Source organism: Mus caroli, chromosome 3 (genome assembly GCF_900094665.2).
Source record: "Mus caroli chromosome 3, CAROLI_EIJ_v1.1, whole genome shotgun sequence".
In the NCBI taxonomy this organism is placed as follows: domain Eukaryota; kingdom Metazoa; phylum Chordata; class Mammalia; order Rodentia; family Muridae; genus Mus; species Mus caroli.
The window spans coordinates 78,052,675-78,064,497 of NC_034572.1; positions in this window are offsets into that span (position 1 = coordinate 78,052,675).

The following is an 11,823-nucleotide window of genomic DNA, read 5'->3' on the forward strand; positions in this document are numbered from 1 at the left end:
TGTGTTAACACTGCCATTGAGAGAAACTTGCATAAGAAAACTTGTGAAGTTCCCGAGGCAGCTTGCTGCCTCCATGATCTCTCCTTAGACCAGTTGTCCAGCCTGGCAGTTTCTTCAGTGTTGAACTACAGCTGCCTGGGGTCTGCCTGTCTCGAGGACTGGTCTGCAGCTGCTGAATCATATTTGGTGTTTGTTACGGGACTGAACTGCTGCCCAAGAAGATCAAGCTCAGCCCCACAGAAGAACTGCCGATCAGGTCCACTTCCCCAATATCTTCATAACCTTTCGCTTCCACTACCTCTGCTGGGTGGTAGACTAGAGGAGAGGTTGAACCCTTATTAAAAATAGGTTGCAAAAAATTCATGCCTACACTTCTCTGTTCGCCCTCACAGAGCTTGCTCACCAGAGAAGGAGAGGGACCACACAGAAAACTCAGGCAGCCTCCTTCCTCTGAGGGGTTGAAACGCAGAGGTGAGCTTTCTCTGGGTCCTGCCGTGAGCTGCTAGTCTCTTTGAGAATGATGAGACTAGGCTGGACCTAGGAGGTGTCAGCGGGGTTAGGGGGTACAGAAGGACACTCTTTAGGTGAAAGGTGGCCCAACCCATACACAAAGAGTTAACCAAGTGGAGGTAGTGGAGATGCTTCTAGGAGAAGCATCCAACCTCCACAGAGGCAAGCAGAGGGTAGAAGCCATGGCAGAGTCAGGAAGCAGAAGGGTTGTTGTTGATTGGCTTGCAGAAAAAACAAAGCAACTACAACCCTAGCAGCTCCAACACTAGAGAACCTGCGGCATGACCCCAAAACACACAGGCTACATGGGCAAAGGCAGGGGTTCCTCCAGCAGGAGGGAGCTGCTGGAGGAAAATAGAAACTTCCACAAAGGCCCAGCAGCTGCCAAGAGCAGCCTGGCCACACAAAGCAGACCCCAGGAGCAACAGAAGCAGCACTCGCTTCAAAAGATCCTGGTGCGAACCCAGCTCTGGTAGAGCTGGCCTGTGTCAGGAGCTCACAGAACCACACATGAGTGACGCGCCAGACACTGTGCCCAGCCCTTCGTGCGCCTCCTCCCGTTCATCTTCACAGCAGCCCTCAAGGCAGAGAACTCATTCTCACGTAGCAGATGAGGGAAGTCAGACATGGCACTGAAGACGGATCTCAGGCGACATTCAAACTCAGGTCTGGTTCTACAGTCCCTGATACAGATGGCTTCCTATGCCGATGACCAGATCCACTCACCATGGATTGTTGTGGTATCCGGCTGCTCATCATTTAGCCTATAGAACATTGAACGTTTAGAATATATCATATGTGCGCTCTTCCCATGTGCAACTCTATATAGTTCCTCTGTGAGAACCTTCTCTTCTAGTTTTGGATACTGAGGCACAGAGAGGCTAAATAACTTATGTAAACCTCACAGCACAGTAAGAGCAGAAAAAGACTTCATACCAGGTAGGACCCTACACTTGACAGCTTACTGCCTCTCTGTGGGTACCTATGTGAACTAGGCTTCTCACCTTGTTTCCTTCCCAGTGTAGAGGTGGGTCCACTGAGGACTCGCTGCGAATGGATGCAAAGGCTGGCTCCATTGATGTCCCCTCAGAGCACAAGGCTGGAAGAGGCAGGGCAGGTTGACTCTTGTAGCCTTCAGTTCTGTGCTAGTCGCACCTGACTCCTTCCCTCAGAGGCACCTCTGATCCTAAGGGAGGTCACTGGAGGCCCTTTAGGGCACTTGGTTGGGGGATCTCAGAAGTCTAAGTATTGGGGCACAGTTTGAGAATCAGTGAGACAACTCATCCAATTAGTCTGAAGAACTTTCTTATTTTTAATTAAAAACTCCCCGTGGAAGGTCATGGAGGATCACAAGCCGACATTGGTGAGTGGAGCAGAAAATCTCTGTCCCCCAGGGACCGCCTAAGGGCACTGAGGCTCCTCTTGACCTTTGCCGTTCGATTTCTCTTCAGTGACCACGCAGGAAGATGATCACAGCAACAAAGTGACATTAGAACCACAAAATGGATAAATGAAACCCTGGCTGAGACCAAAGCCTGCTAAGCCTTGATAGATAGATAGATAGATAGATAGATAGATAGATAGATAGATAGATAGATAGATAGATAGATAGATAGATAGATAGATAGATAGATAGATAGATAGATAGATAGATAGATAGATAGATAGATAGATAGAAATAGGTATAAAGATAGTTATTGAGATAGAGGGAGAGAGAGAGAGAGAGAGAGAGAGAGAGAGAGAGAGAGAGAGAGAGTTTCTCTAGCTGTAAGGAGAAGCCACTATGCTCAAGCCCTCAGGCTCTCCCTCAATCTCCATCAGTGTACAGGTCCCTTCCCTGCAGTGGCCATATCATCTGTAATGACAGTAGAGATGGTGTCACATCAGGGATAGCAGGTTGAGGTCATGCTTTAAGTCTGACCACTTACTACCCTTTGCAAATGAGGAGCAAGGTTCCTCAGAGGTGAGGTCACACCGCCGATAGTCCTGTGCACTTCTTTGTGGGATATTTATAAAAATCAAGTAAGGTCATCAACAGGGAATACAGGCTAAGGAGCAGCCGCAGCCAAGCTCAGTGAAGTCAACCATGTTCCAGATACTAGTGCACCTTCTACAGACATGACCTCACATGGTCATGACAGGATGCTGATGGGATTAGATAAACATAGCCTGTGCACTTAGAGGGAGAACACCCAAGCCTGCAGAGGTGACATGGTGGGATTGAGACCACAAAAGAAATAGCAGAGTCAGTCTATGCACTTGTGGCCCTAACTCCTGTCTTTACTGCCTTCTAACAAGGAAGGGAAGTGCAGGGAAATGGTAAAAGTCAACCAGCATCCACCTCACAAAATAGTATGTCACCACTAAAATGATTGCAAAGTCAGTGTCAGAATACAGTAAAGGTGTTTAATGAAAATGCCAGGCTTGGATCTTAAAATGCTCAGTAGAAGGTGGAAATGGACTACTTAATCGCTAACAGGTGCCAGATAGCACGTGAGAATTTTACTTTTCGCTTTTTCCCCATTTAAATCTTCTACAGTGTGGTAGAGAGGCCTTTCCTAATGAAGAAATGAGTGTAATCATTTTCCTCTGAAGTCCTAGCGCTATACTTTTAAACTGATAAGGAAAAGGCTGGAGTGACAAGGGATTATGTCTTCCTTGCCTTGGAAATAAAACTACTATGACATTGGTTAGCACCAGGAGGTAGAGGTTGGTTCCCCAAACTCATTCTTAACCTAAGATGTTCACTGTTCATCAAATGCCACAGAAACTAAAATCCAAAGAGTTTCAACTTTGGAGCCCTGCCCCTGATTTTTGGCGTGTATATCTTAGTCTATTAATAAAAGGATGTAACCTTCCTATATTTAGCAGGTTAACGACTAGTCAGTCACTCTTTCCAATGCCTAGCAGTGAGTTCCAGCCAACACAGGCTTGCTCGTGGCACACTGAGTTGGAAGATTGGAAAGCTCTCTACTGTTCACTCGCCTTCTGTAAGTGCAAGCTCAGACACAGAGAGCTAACGCCATTTGCTCAGAGACTCGTGAATCTTAATATTTAGATGTAGAATGTGAACTCTAAGGTCTTCAGACACAAGTCTCTCGGGTGTGTTTTTTGTACCAATATCAGCACTCAGGACAACATGCTTCCTCTCTTAGGTGAGTTAAACCTTCAGGGTTGGAAAGCCATTACGTTTGTACAGTGTGGACAGGGAAGGTAGCTCAGCGATACAACACTTGTCCAGTGTGCAAGAGGTCATGTGTTCTAGTCTAGCACCTTGAAACAACCAAACAAAACCCATAGCATTAGAAAAAGTAGCTCTTACCCATAAGATTCTGCGTACCAAGAATGACACTAAAGGCCTTACTGGAACCACTTATACTGTGACAAAAGTGATAGCCTCAGTCTAGTATCTACACTGATTAAAATGAGCAGAAGTAGTGTAGCTAGTTGGTGGCCAGGCCAAGATTTTAGCCTGGACTTCAGGGCTGGTAATAAAGTTCACTTTCTCAGAGGATTTAAAAACATGCCCGGGGTAAGACGGGAATGCTGAATGCCAAGTGTCTACAGTCCTGAAATGTAGCCAAGATCCAGGAAGCTTAAAATGGCCACTGCCTGGAAGCAAAATGTTAGTCTCCCTCTCCTCTCCCTCCCCCGTTCTGCTCTCCCTCCTCCATCCTGCTGTCCTCCCTCCCCTACCTGCCTTTCCCCCCTCTTCCCTCCTTTCCTCTGTCCTCCTCCTCTTTCTCTCTCCTTCAGAGCCAAACCTAGGTAGAAAACAGGTTTTATCAGTCTTCATCTTGCTCCTGCTCAATATGGTATATGAATCCATTTTCTATTGTTATAATAAAATACCTGAAGCTGTCTAACGTAGAAGAGATCCATGTATCCCACAGTTGCAGATGTTCAGGGTATGGCTCTGGCATGGACTCAGCTCTGATGACCACTGCATGGCAGATGGGATCACAATGGTGGGAGCAGGTATGAGAGAGATCACGGGTTGGGGCCAGGAAGCAGAGAGCATGAAGGAGCCATTAATGACCCCCCCCCACTAGAACCCAGTGTCCCTTATGAGAACTATGCTGGGCACCAACTTCCCAACAGTTACCCCTGAGGAACACACTCCAGATATGCTTTAACTGTGACAGACAAGCATTATGTGTAACTACAGGTGTGCTCAGGCACATACCAGGTAGCTCTTCTCAGCAGTTATTCAAAAGATTCATACCAGTCTTCAGGCCTGTGCAAGGCAAGACATGGCTGAGTGTGAAGTTCTTCTCCAATGCAGTGTCAGACCTGAAGAGCTTTAAAACATGCCAGAGGCCTTCGGCTTTGAACCAGGTGGCTTCTCAGGAGGTAGTAGGCAATGCTTTTACTGTTGCTCCATCAGGGTGGGCACTGAAGCTGTGTTTTCCAGAATGACAAAAATATTGTATTTACCACTGTCTATCAAAGTGAGCCGGAAGCCCTTCTCACTGAACAGACTGAATTCCACTGTTTTTGCTTTAGAAGGCTCTGCATCTGCAGAGATGACTCAGTGATGAATAATGCTTACACTTCTCACACTGAGGTCAGGAGCCACACCCAGATGGCTGCTCACAACATCTGTAACTTCAGTTCGAGAGGATCCTGTGCACCTCTTTTGGACTCTACAGCTATGAGTCACACATGTGGTACATATATACATACTTGTAGGCAAACATTCACACACACACACACACACACACACACACACACACACACACTATCTTAGTTTGGGTTCTACTGCTGTGATCAGACACTATGACCAAGGCAACTCTTATAAAGACAACATTTAATTGGGGCTGCCTTACAGGTTCAGAATTTTAGTCCATTATCATCAAGATGGGAGCATGGCAGTGTGTAGGCAGACATAGTGCTGGAGGAGCTGAGAGTTCTACATCTTCATCTAAAGGCTGATAGGAGAAGATTGACTTCCAGGCAGCTAGGATGAGGGTCTTAAAGCCCACACTCACAGTGACACACCTACTCCAAAAGGCCACACCTTCTAATAGTGCCACTCCTTGGACAGAGCATATACAAACTATCACACATACACACACATACACACATGCACACACACACACACACACACACACACACACACACACACACACACTTATATAAAAATAAGAGGTCCTGGCTGAACTTAAGGTACATCATGAAAGTCAATGAGCAAAACCAAGAAGGAAGTAAAAAGAAGGAACACACAAAAAGGAGGGAGCAGCAGGGAGATTAAAGGTGAGCACTGGAGCCCATTGTCTGCCTCAGAGCCTTGGTCCCACCTATCTCTGGCTACATGACCTTGGAAAGCACTCCAGCCATTCTCTGGGGGGCAGTTTTAAAGTCATTGGAAGGATATACTGATAACACCCTTGCAGGGTGATTAGATTAGTATTAACACATGTGAGCTGCCCTCTTGGGGCCGGGCATCTCGTAACGCTCAATGTCTAGTAACTGCTATGTCTATTTAAGATAGAGGTTTGTATAACATTTGGCCTGTCTCTGTTGGAAATTAAGCTGAGGATCTCCAACAGTACGAAGTTATTTCTTACAGCACAATCAGCCACCAGCAGAGCCATACTTACTGAGTCCCTGCCACGGACACTCGACCGCTCTGGACTGGAGGGAGCTCTGTGAAGCTTGCTCTTTTTCAACAGCAATGAAAGAAACAAAAAATGGAAATCATAAAGAGCGTACTAAGCATGCTTATTTTTTTAAAGCATGCAGCGAGGGCTCCGTGGAGAGAGAAAATGAAATCACAACGTGTTTCAGCTGAAAGCAAGCTGTAAATGAACACACTAGCTGGCTGTTACACAGGGCTGGCCGTCTAAGCAGGGGATGGTAGTTAATGCAGTCCAAGTTGCTATAACAAAACTCCCAAAGCTCAGAGGCTTAACACGAGTTTCCATGGCATTCACATGGGGTCCAGCAAGCTAGGAAGCTAGGCACACACCGTGTGGGGAGAGAAGGTTCAGCTCCATGGAATCATTCAAGTCCCCAGTCACTAAGCCTTTGTCACCTTCAAACTGTGATTTCTAGTACTACTTGGGTGGCTTGGTTAAGGTTTTTGTTGCTGTGAAAAAAATACCATGACCAAAAAGCAAGTTGGGGAGGAAAGTATTTATTCAGCTTACACTTCCATATTGGTGTTCATCACCAAAGGAAGTCTGGACAGGCACTCAAACAGGGCAGGAACCTGGAGGCAGGAGCTGATGCAGAGGCCAGGGAGGAGTGTTGTTTATTGACTTGCTTGCCCTGGCTTGTTCAGCTTGCTTTCTTATAGAACACAAGACCACCAGCTAGAGACGACTCCCCCATTGATCACTAATTGAGAAAATGCCTTACAGGGGGATCCCATGGAGGCATTTCCTCAACGGAGGCTTCTTCCTCTGTGATGACTCTGAACCAGCTAGGACAACTGAGCCCTGGTCAACTTGACACACCAACACATAACTATTTTATGAGGACCCTCCAATTTAGCTAAGTCATCTAGAAACCATTGTCATATCTAAGTTCCTAGTACCTGTAGATACTAACCTCTACATACAAAAATGACTCTTCTCTTAGAACCCAGGAAATACCATCTTTGCTTTATTTATTCAAAGTAAAACCTCCTAAAACCACAACTTTGGGTTTTCTCCAGTTTATCATTAAATTTGTCATCTCTAGTATCTCATCAAGACCTCAGCCTCTTACTCTTTCTGCTGCCCACCCCACATCTTCTTACACTCATTTTGTAAGTGTCCTAAAAAAGCCATTGATCTGCCACCACCGGTGCCTTCATTAGAATCCTCCTGTGTATCTGCAAAGATACCAGGACTACAACCTCTGCTTGGCATGATCATATGTGTATGCATATGTATACATATATGTATATATACCATATATATGATTGTGTGTGTGTGTGTGTTTCTACCCTAATAACATGGGCAGGTCTGGAACAGGCTAACCAATTTGAAATAAAGACAACACTGATTGGCCCCTTCTCAGTTGCCTTCCCAGCCCCTGTACCACCTGACATACTGTGCAGTTCTAAGCATCTCTTTGGTCCTTTTCTTATTTGTAGGATCAGAAACTATTGATGTTCTTCAATCCTTCTCCCTGGTCACTCAGGGTGACTCCTCCTTCCTTCTTCTCTGCTTCCATTTCTGGACATTCTTTTCAGCTTCTTCACAAACCCCTTCTCTTTTCTCTACCCCTTATCTGCAGATGTCTCCATGTGCCTTGCCCCATACTGCACATCATTACAAAGCTGTACTGGATAATTTTGTGTCAACTTGACACAAGCTGTAGCTATCACAGAGAAAGGAGCTTCAGTTGAGGAAATGCCTCCATGAGATCCAACTGTAAGGCATTTTCTCAATTAGTGATCAAGGGGAAAAGGCCCCCTGTGGGTGGTTCCATCCCTGGGCTGGTAGTCTTGGGTTCTATAAGAGAGCAGGCTGAGCAAGCCAGGGGAAGCAAGCCAGTAAAGAACATCCTTCCATGGCCTCTGCATCAGCTCCTGTTTTCTGACCTGCTTGAGTTCCAGTCCTGACCTCCTTTGGTGATGAACAGCGGTATGGAAGTGTAAGCCCAATAAACCCTTTCCTCCCCAACTTGCTTCTTGGTCATGATGTTTGTGCAGGAATAGAAACCGTGACTAAGACACAAAGCAAACCCACACTCATGCAGACTCCCACTGCCTCCAGTGAAGTGATGGTTCTTGTCGATGAATCACAAGACTCATCCCCTCTTGGGGCTCTCATCCAGTACCTGCACAGCCTTCTCCAGTCTCTTGCACACAGCTAAGCCCACGTCTCCGTTGCCGTGGGTCATAGCCAGCATTCCCCAATGGCTTCCCAGGACACACTGAGAAAAGATCTACAATTGTTATCCTGGTCTTTGAGGTTCTGGATTCAGAGAGATTGTGCCTCTACCTCATCCACTTTACCATCTCCATCTACTAAAGCTCTGGCTCCCTTGCTGCCCCTGCAGTAAGTTGGAGATGCTCTTGTCCAGGTTTATGCTGGTGTTGGGCCCTCCACCCTGACACGCTATTGGCCTAGATCAGATAACAACAAACTCTAACTCCCTTCCTCACTTGGCTCAGTTTCTGCAAACTATCAGCTGCTCACAAAAGCTCCTCTGATCACCCTACCTACAATAGTACCCCTGTCATCCTTTGTCCTGGTCCCCACTTTATTCTTCTTCAAAGCCCTCACTACCACCAGCTGTGGATGTTTGTTGCCAGGCTGTCCTTCCTGGAACATGCTTCTACATTTGGCTGTCTCCTCCTCAACACCCAGAACAAAGCTTGGAGCACAGTACAAGTTCACTCAATCATGAAACGACCTCTCTTTCCACCCTGTCTTGTCCTCCTGTCTTCAACCTCTTCTTCCTCCAGAATTTTAAGTAAAGGATACAAGACTTGTGCCTCTTCTCCCTCCCTCCTGCGGCCTTTGTTTGGACCTCAGCACCCTGGACAAAGCCCTCTGGCTCCCTCTACTTAGTCAGGTACTTGCTCATTGCTTCTCTCTCAATATAGTGGCCTTTGCTGGCTCTCTTCTCTTGTACCTTTTATTTCAGGCCCCTGCTGTTGCTGTATACTGGGCTCCCAGCCATTTGTGACTTTGTACACATCGCCCCCTCTACATGGAAGGCCCAACACCTCTCACTAATTCATATTCCAAGATCCTGACCCTTGACTCAGATGATGTCCCTCCCCATGTCTCCTTCAGGTTCATCTGGGTTCCTCATTGAAATCGCTCTACTCTATTCAAAACTCCACTCAATCAGACATCACAGCTGTCTTCTTGTCTGTGTCTCATCTGTCTCTAACTCATTGACGGCAGAGTGTGTGGTCAGCTCATTGGGCCCAGCGTGCTACCTGCAGCATTCAGGCAGCAGATAAATATTTCTTTGATGAATAATCACTTTCCCTGCCGTAGGCTGTCCAATTTTCACTTGTTTTGTTTTATAGTAGGTCTCATATTCTTCAGTTTTCAGCAGCTATATAGTGCTACTTTGAGAGCACTGTGACTGTGTTTACAATTCATCTTAAAAACTTGTTTCAGTTATAGAGTCCCAGGTTCCTGAATGCCTGGGTAATTTTTAAAAATTACCTAATTTTTAATAACTGAGATATAATTTACAGATACAATTTACTTCCCTTCTGAGTATACAACTCAGTGGATTTTTAAATCTTAATATTTTGATATTGTAACCAATATCAAGTAATTCTAAAACATAATCACCCTAGTAAGAAACCCACAATCATTAGATGTTATCACCCATTACCTTTGTCCTCCAACCCTTGGAAACAACCCAACTCCTTTCTCATCTTTATTCATTTGTCTCTTCTGAATATGTTCTATCAACAGAATCATACAAGGCACAGAATTGGGCCTGGCTTCTATTGCTTGACACAATGTTTTCAAGGCTAATCTTTGTGGTAACATGTATCAGAGCTTCATTGCTGTAGGACTGGAGAGGGGAGGTGCTGGAGTAGGGGAGGGATATTTGGTCTTCCTTTCATGAATATTTGGTTTGTCTCCGTTTTCAGCTCCTGTGCATATGCTGATATGAAGATTTCTATGCACGTTTCTCATCTCACATGGCATACACTCACCGATGTATACAATGCAAGACCATGGAATTGCTAGACTACGTGTAATTCCATTTAACTTCCAGATGAACTGAATTGATTTCCACAACTGATGGAAGGTTTCCCACTTTTTCCCCAGCAATGCTTGAGAGTTCTGCTTTCCTAACTCTCTCCTAACACTTACACTTGTCTTTTTTATTAGTCATTTTGCTGTGCTCGGTTGATATTTCCTCAGTGATCTGCATGATGGTTAACAAACAGTTGCATTATTTCTGGATATGTCTATGATGGTGTTTCCGGAAGATGCTGACTGACATTCAAGTAAGTCAAGACCAGCCCCGGTGAGTGGTCACCATCCAATCAATTGAGGACCCAGATATAACAACTGGGTATAGGAAAGGTGAATCCATTTAGTCTTCTGGAACTCAAACATGCATCTTCTCCCACACTTGCAGGGCACTTCAGGCTTTCCAGCCTTTGGATTCCAGTACTGGTAAGCCATTCTTCCTGTCATGGGTTCTCAGGCCTTTGGAGTTTGACTGAGCTATGTCACTGTCTTTCCTTATTCTCCTGCTCGCAGATAGAATATCATGGGATTTCTCAGCTCCACAGTCACCTAAATCACTTCCTATAATAAATACGCTCTCATCTGTCTGTCTGTCTGTCTGTCTGTCTGTCTGTCTGTCTGCCTGCCTGTCTGTCTGTCTGCCTGTCCATCCTATGGCTCTATTTCCCTGGAAAGCTAACACTAACATAACGAGTTGCATCAAATATCTTTTCATGTGATTATTGATCATTTATATATCTTTAGAAAGGAATGTCTGTTTAAGTGCTTTTCTCATTTCTTATTCAAGTTGTTGAGTTATAAGAGCTCTTTATCTGTTGTAAATGTGGCTTGCCAGATACATTATTTGCAGTCTGTAAGAGGTCATTTTCTTTTGGTGTTCAAATTTTTGTTTGGTTTGTTGGGGTTTTTGTTCATTTGTTTTGTTTTTATTCATTTACTTTACAATCCAATATCAGCCCTTCCTCTCTTTCCAGTACCCCGTCACACAAGTCCTCCCCCCATCTCACCCCCCTTCCTTGAGAAGGAGAAGCTCACCTCTGGGCATCACCCCACCACTAACACCCCACCTCCCTGACGGTGGTCCTGAGGCTCAGAAAACTTTGAGTAGAGACTCGTGATTATCCTAGTTGGGATTGATCATTTAAAGTTCTTTTAACATGAACAATCTATCATGTTAAGAGAGGACAAAATAAAACAGAATTTAGCAGTAAAATGTTTTTACTGAGCATGCTCTGTGTATCTGATGACCATAAGAAACATCTCTATAAGCTAGAGAAAGCACCCAAGGAGCTGAAGGGGTCTGCAACCCTATAGGTGGAACAACAATATGAACTAACCAGTACCCCCCAGAGCTCATATCTCTAGCTGCATAAGTAGCAGAAGATGGCCTAGTTGGCCATCACTGGGAAGAGAGGCCCCTTGGTACTGCAAACTTTATATGTCCCAATACAGGGGAATGCCAGGGCCAAGAAGCAGGAGTGGGTGGGTAGGGGAGCAGGGCGGAGGGAGGGTATAGGGAACTTTTGGGATAGCATTTGTTTTTGTTTGTTTGTTTGTTTTTTTGTTTTGTTTGTTTGTTTGTTTGTTTTTTGAGACAGGGTTTCTCTGTGTAGCTCTGGCTGTCCTGTAACTCACTTTGTAG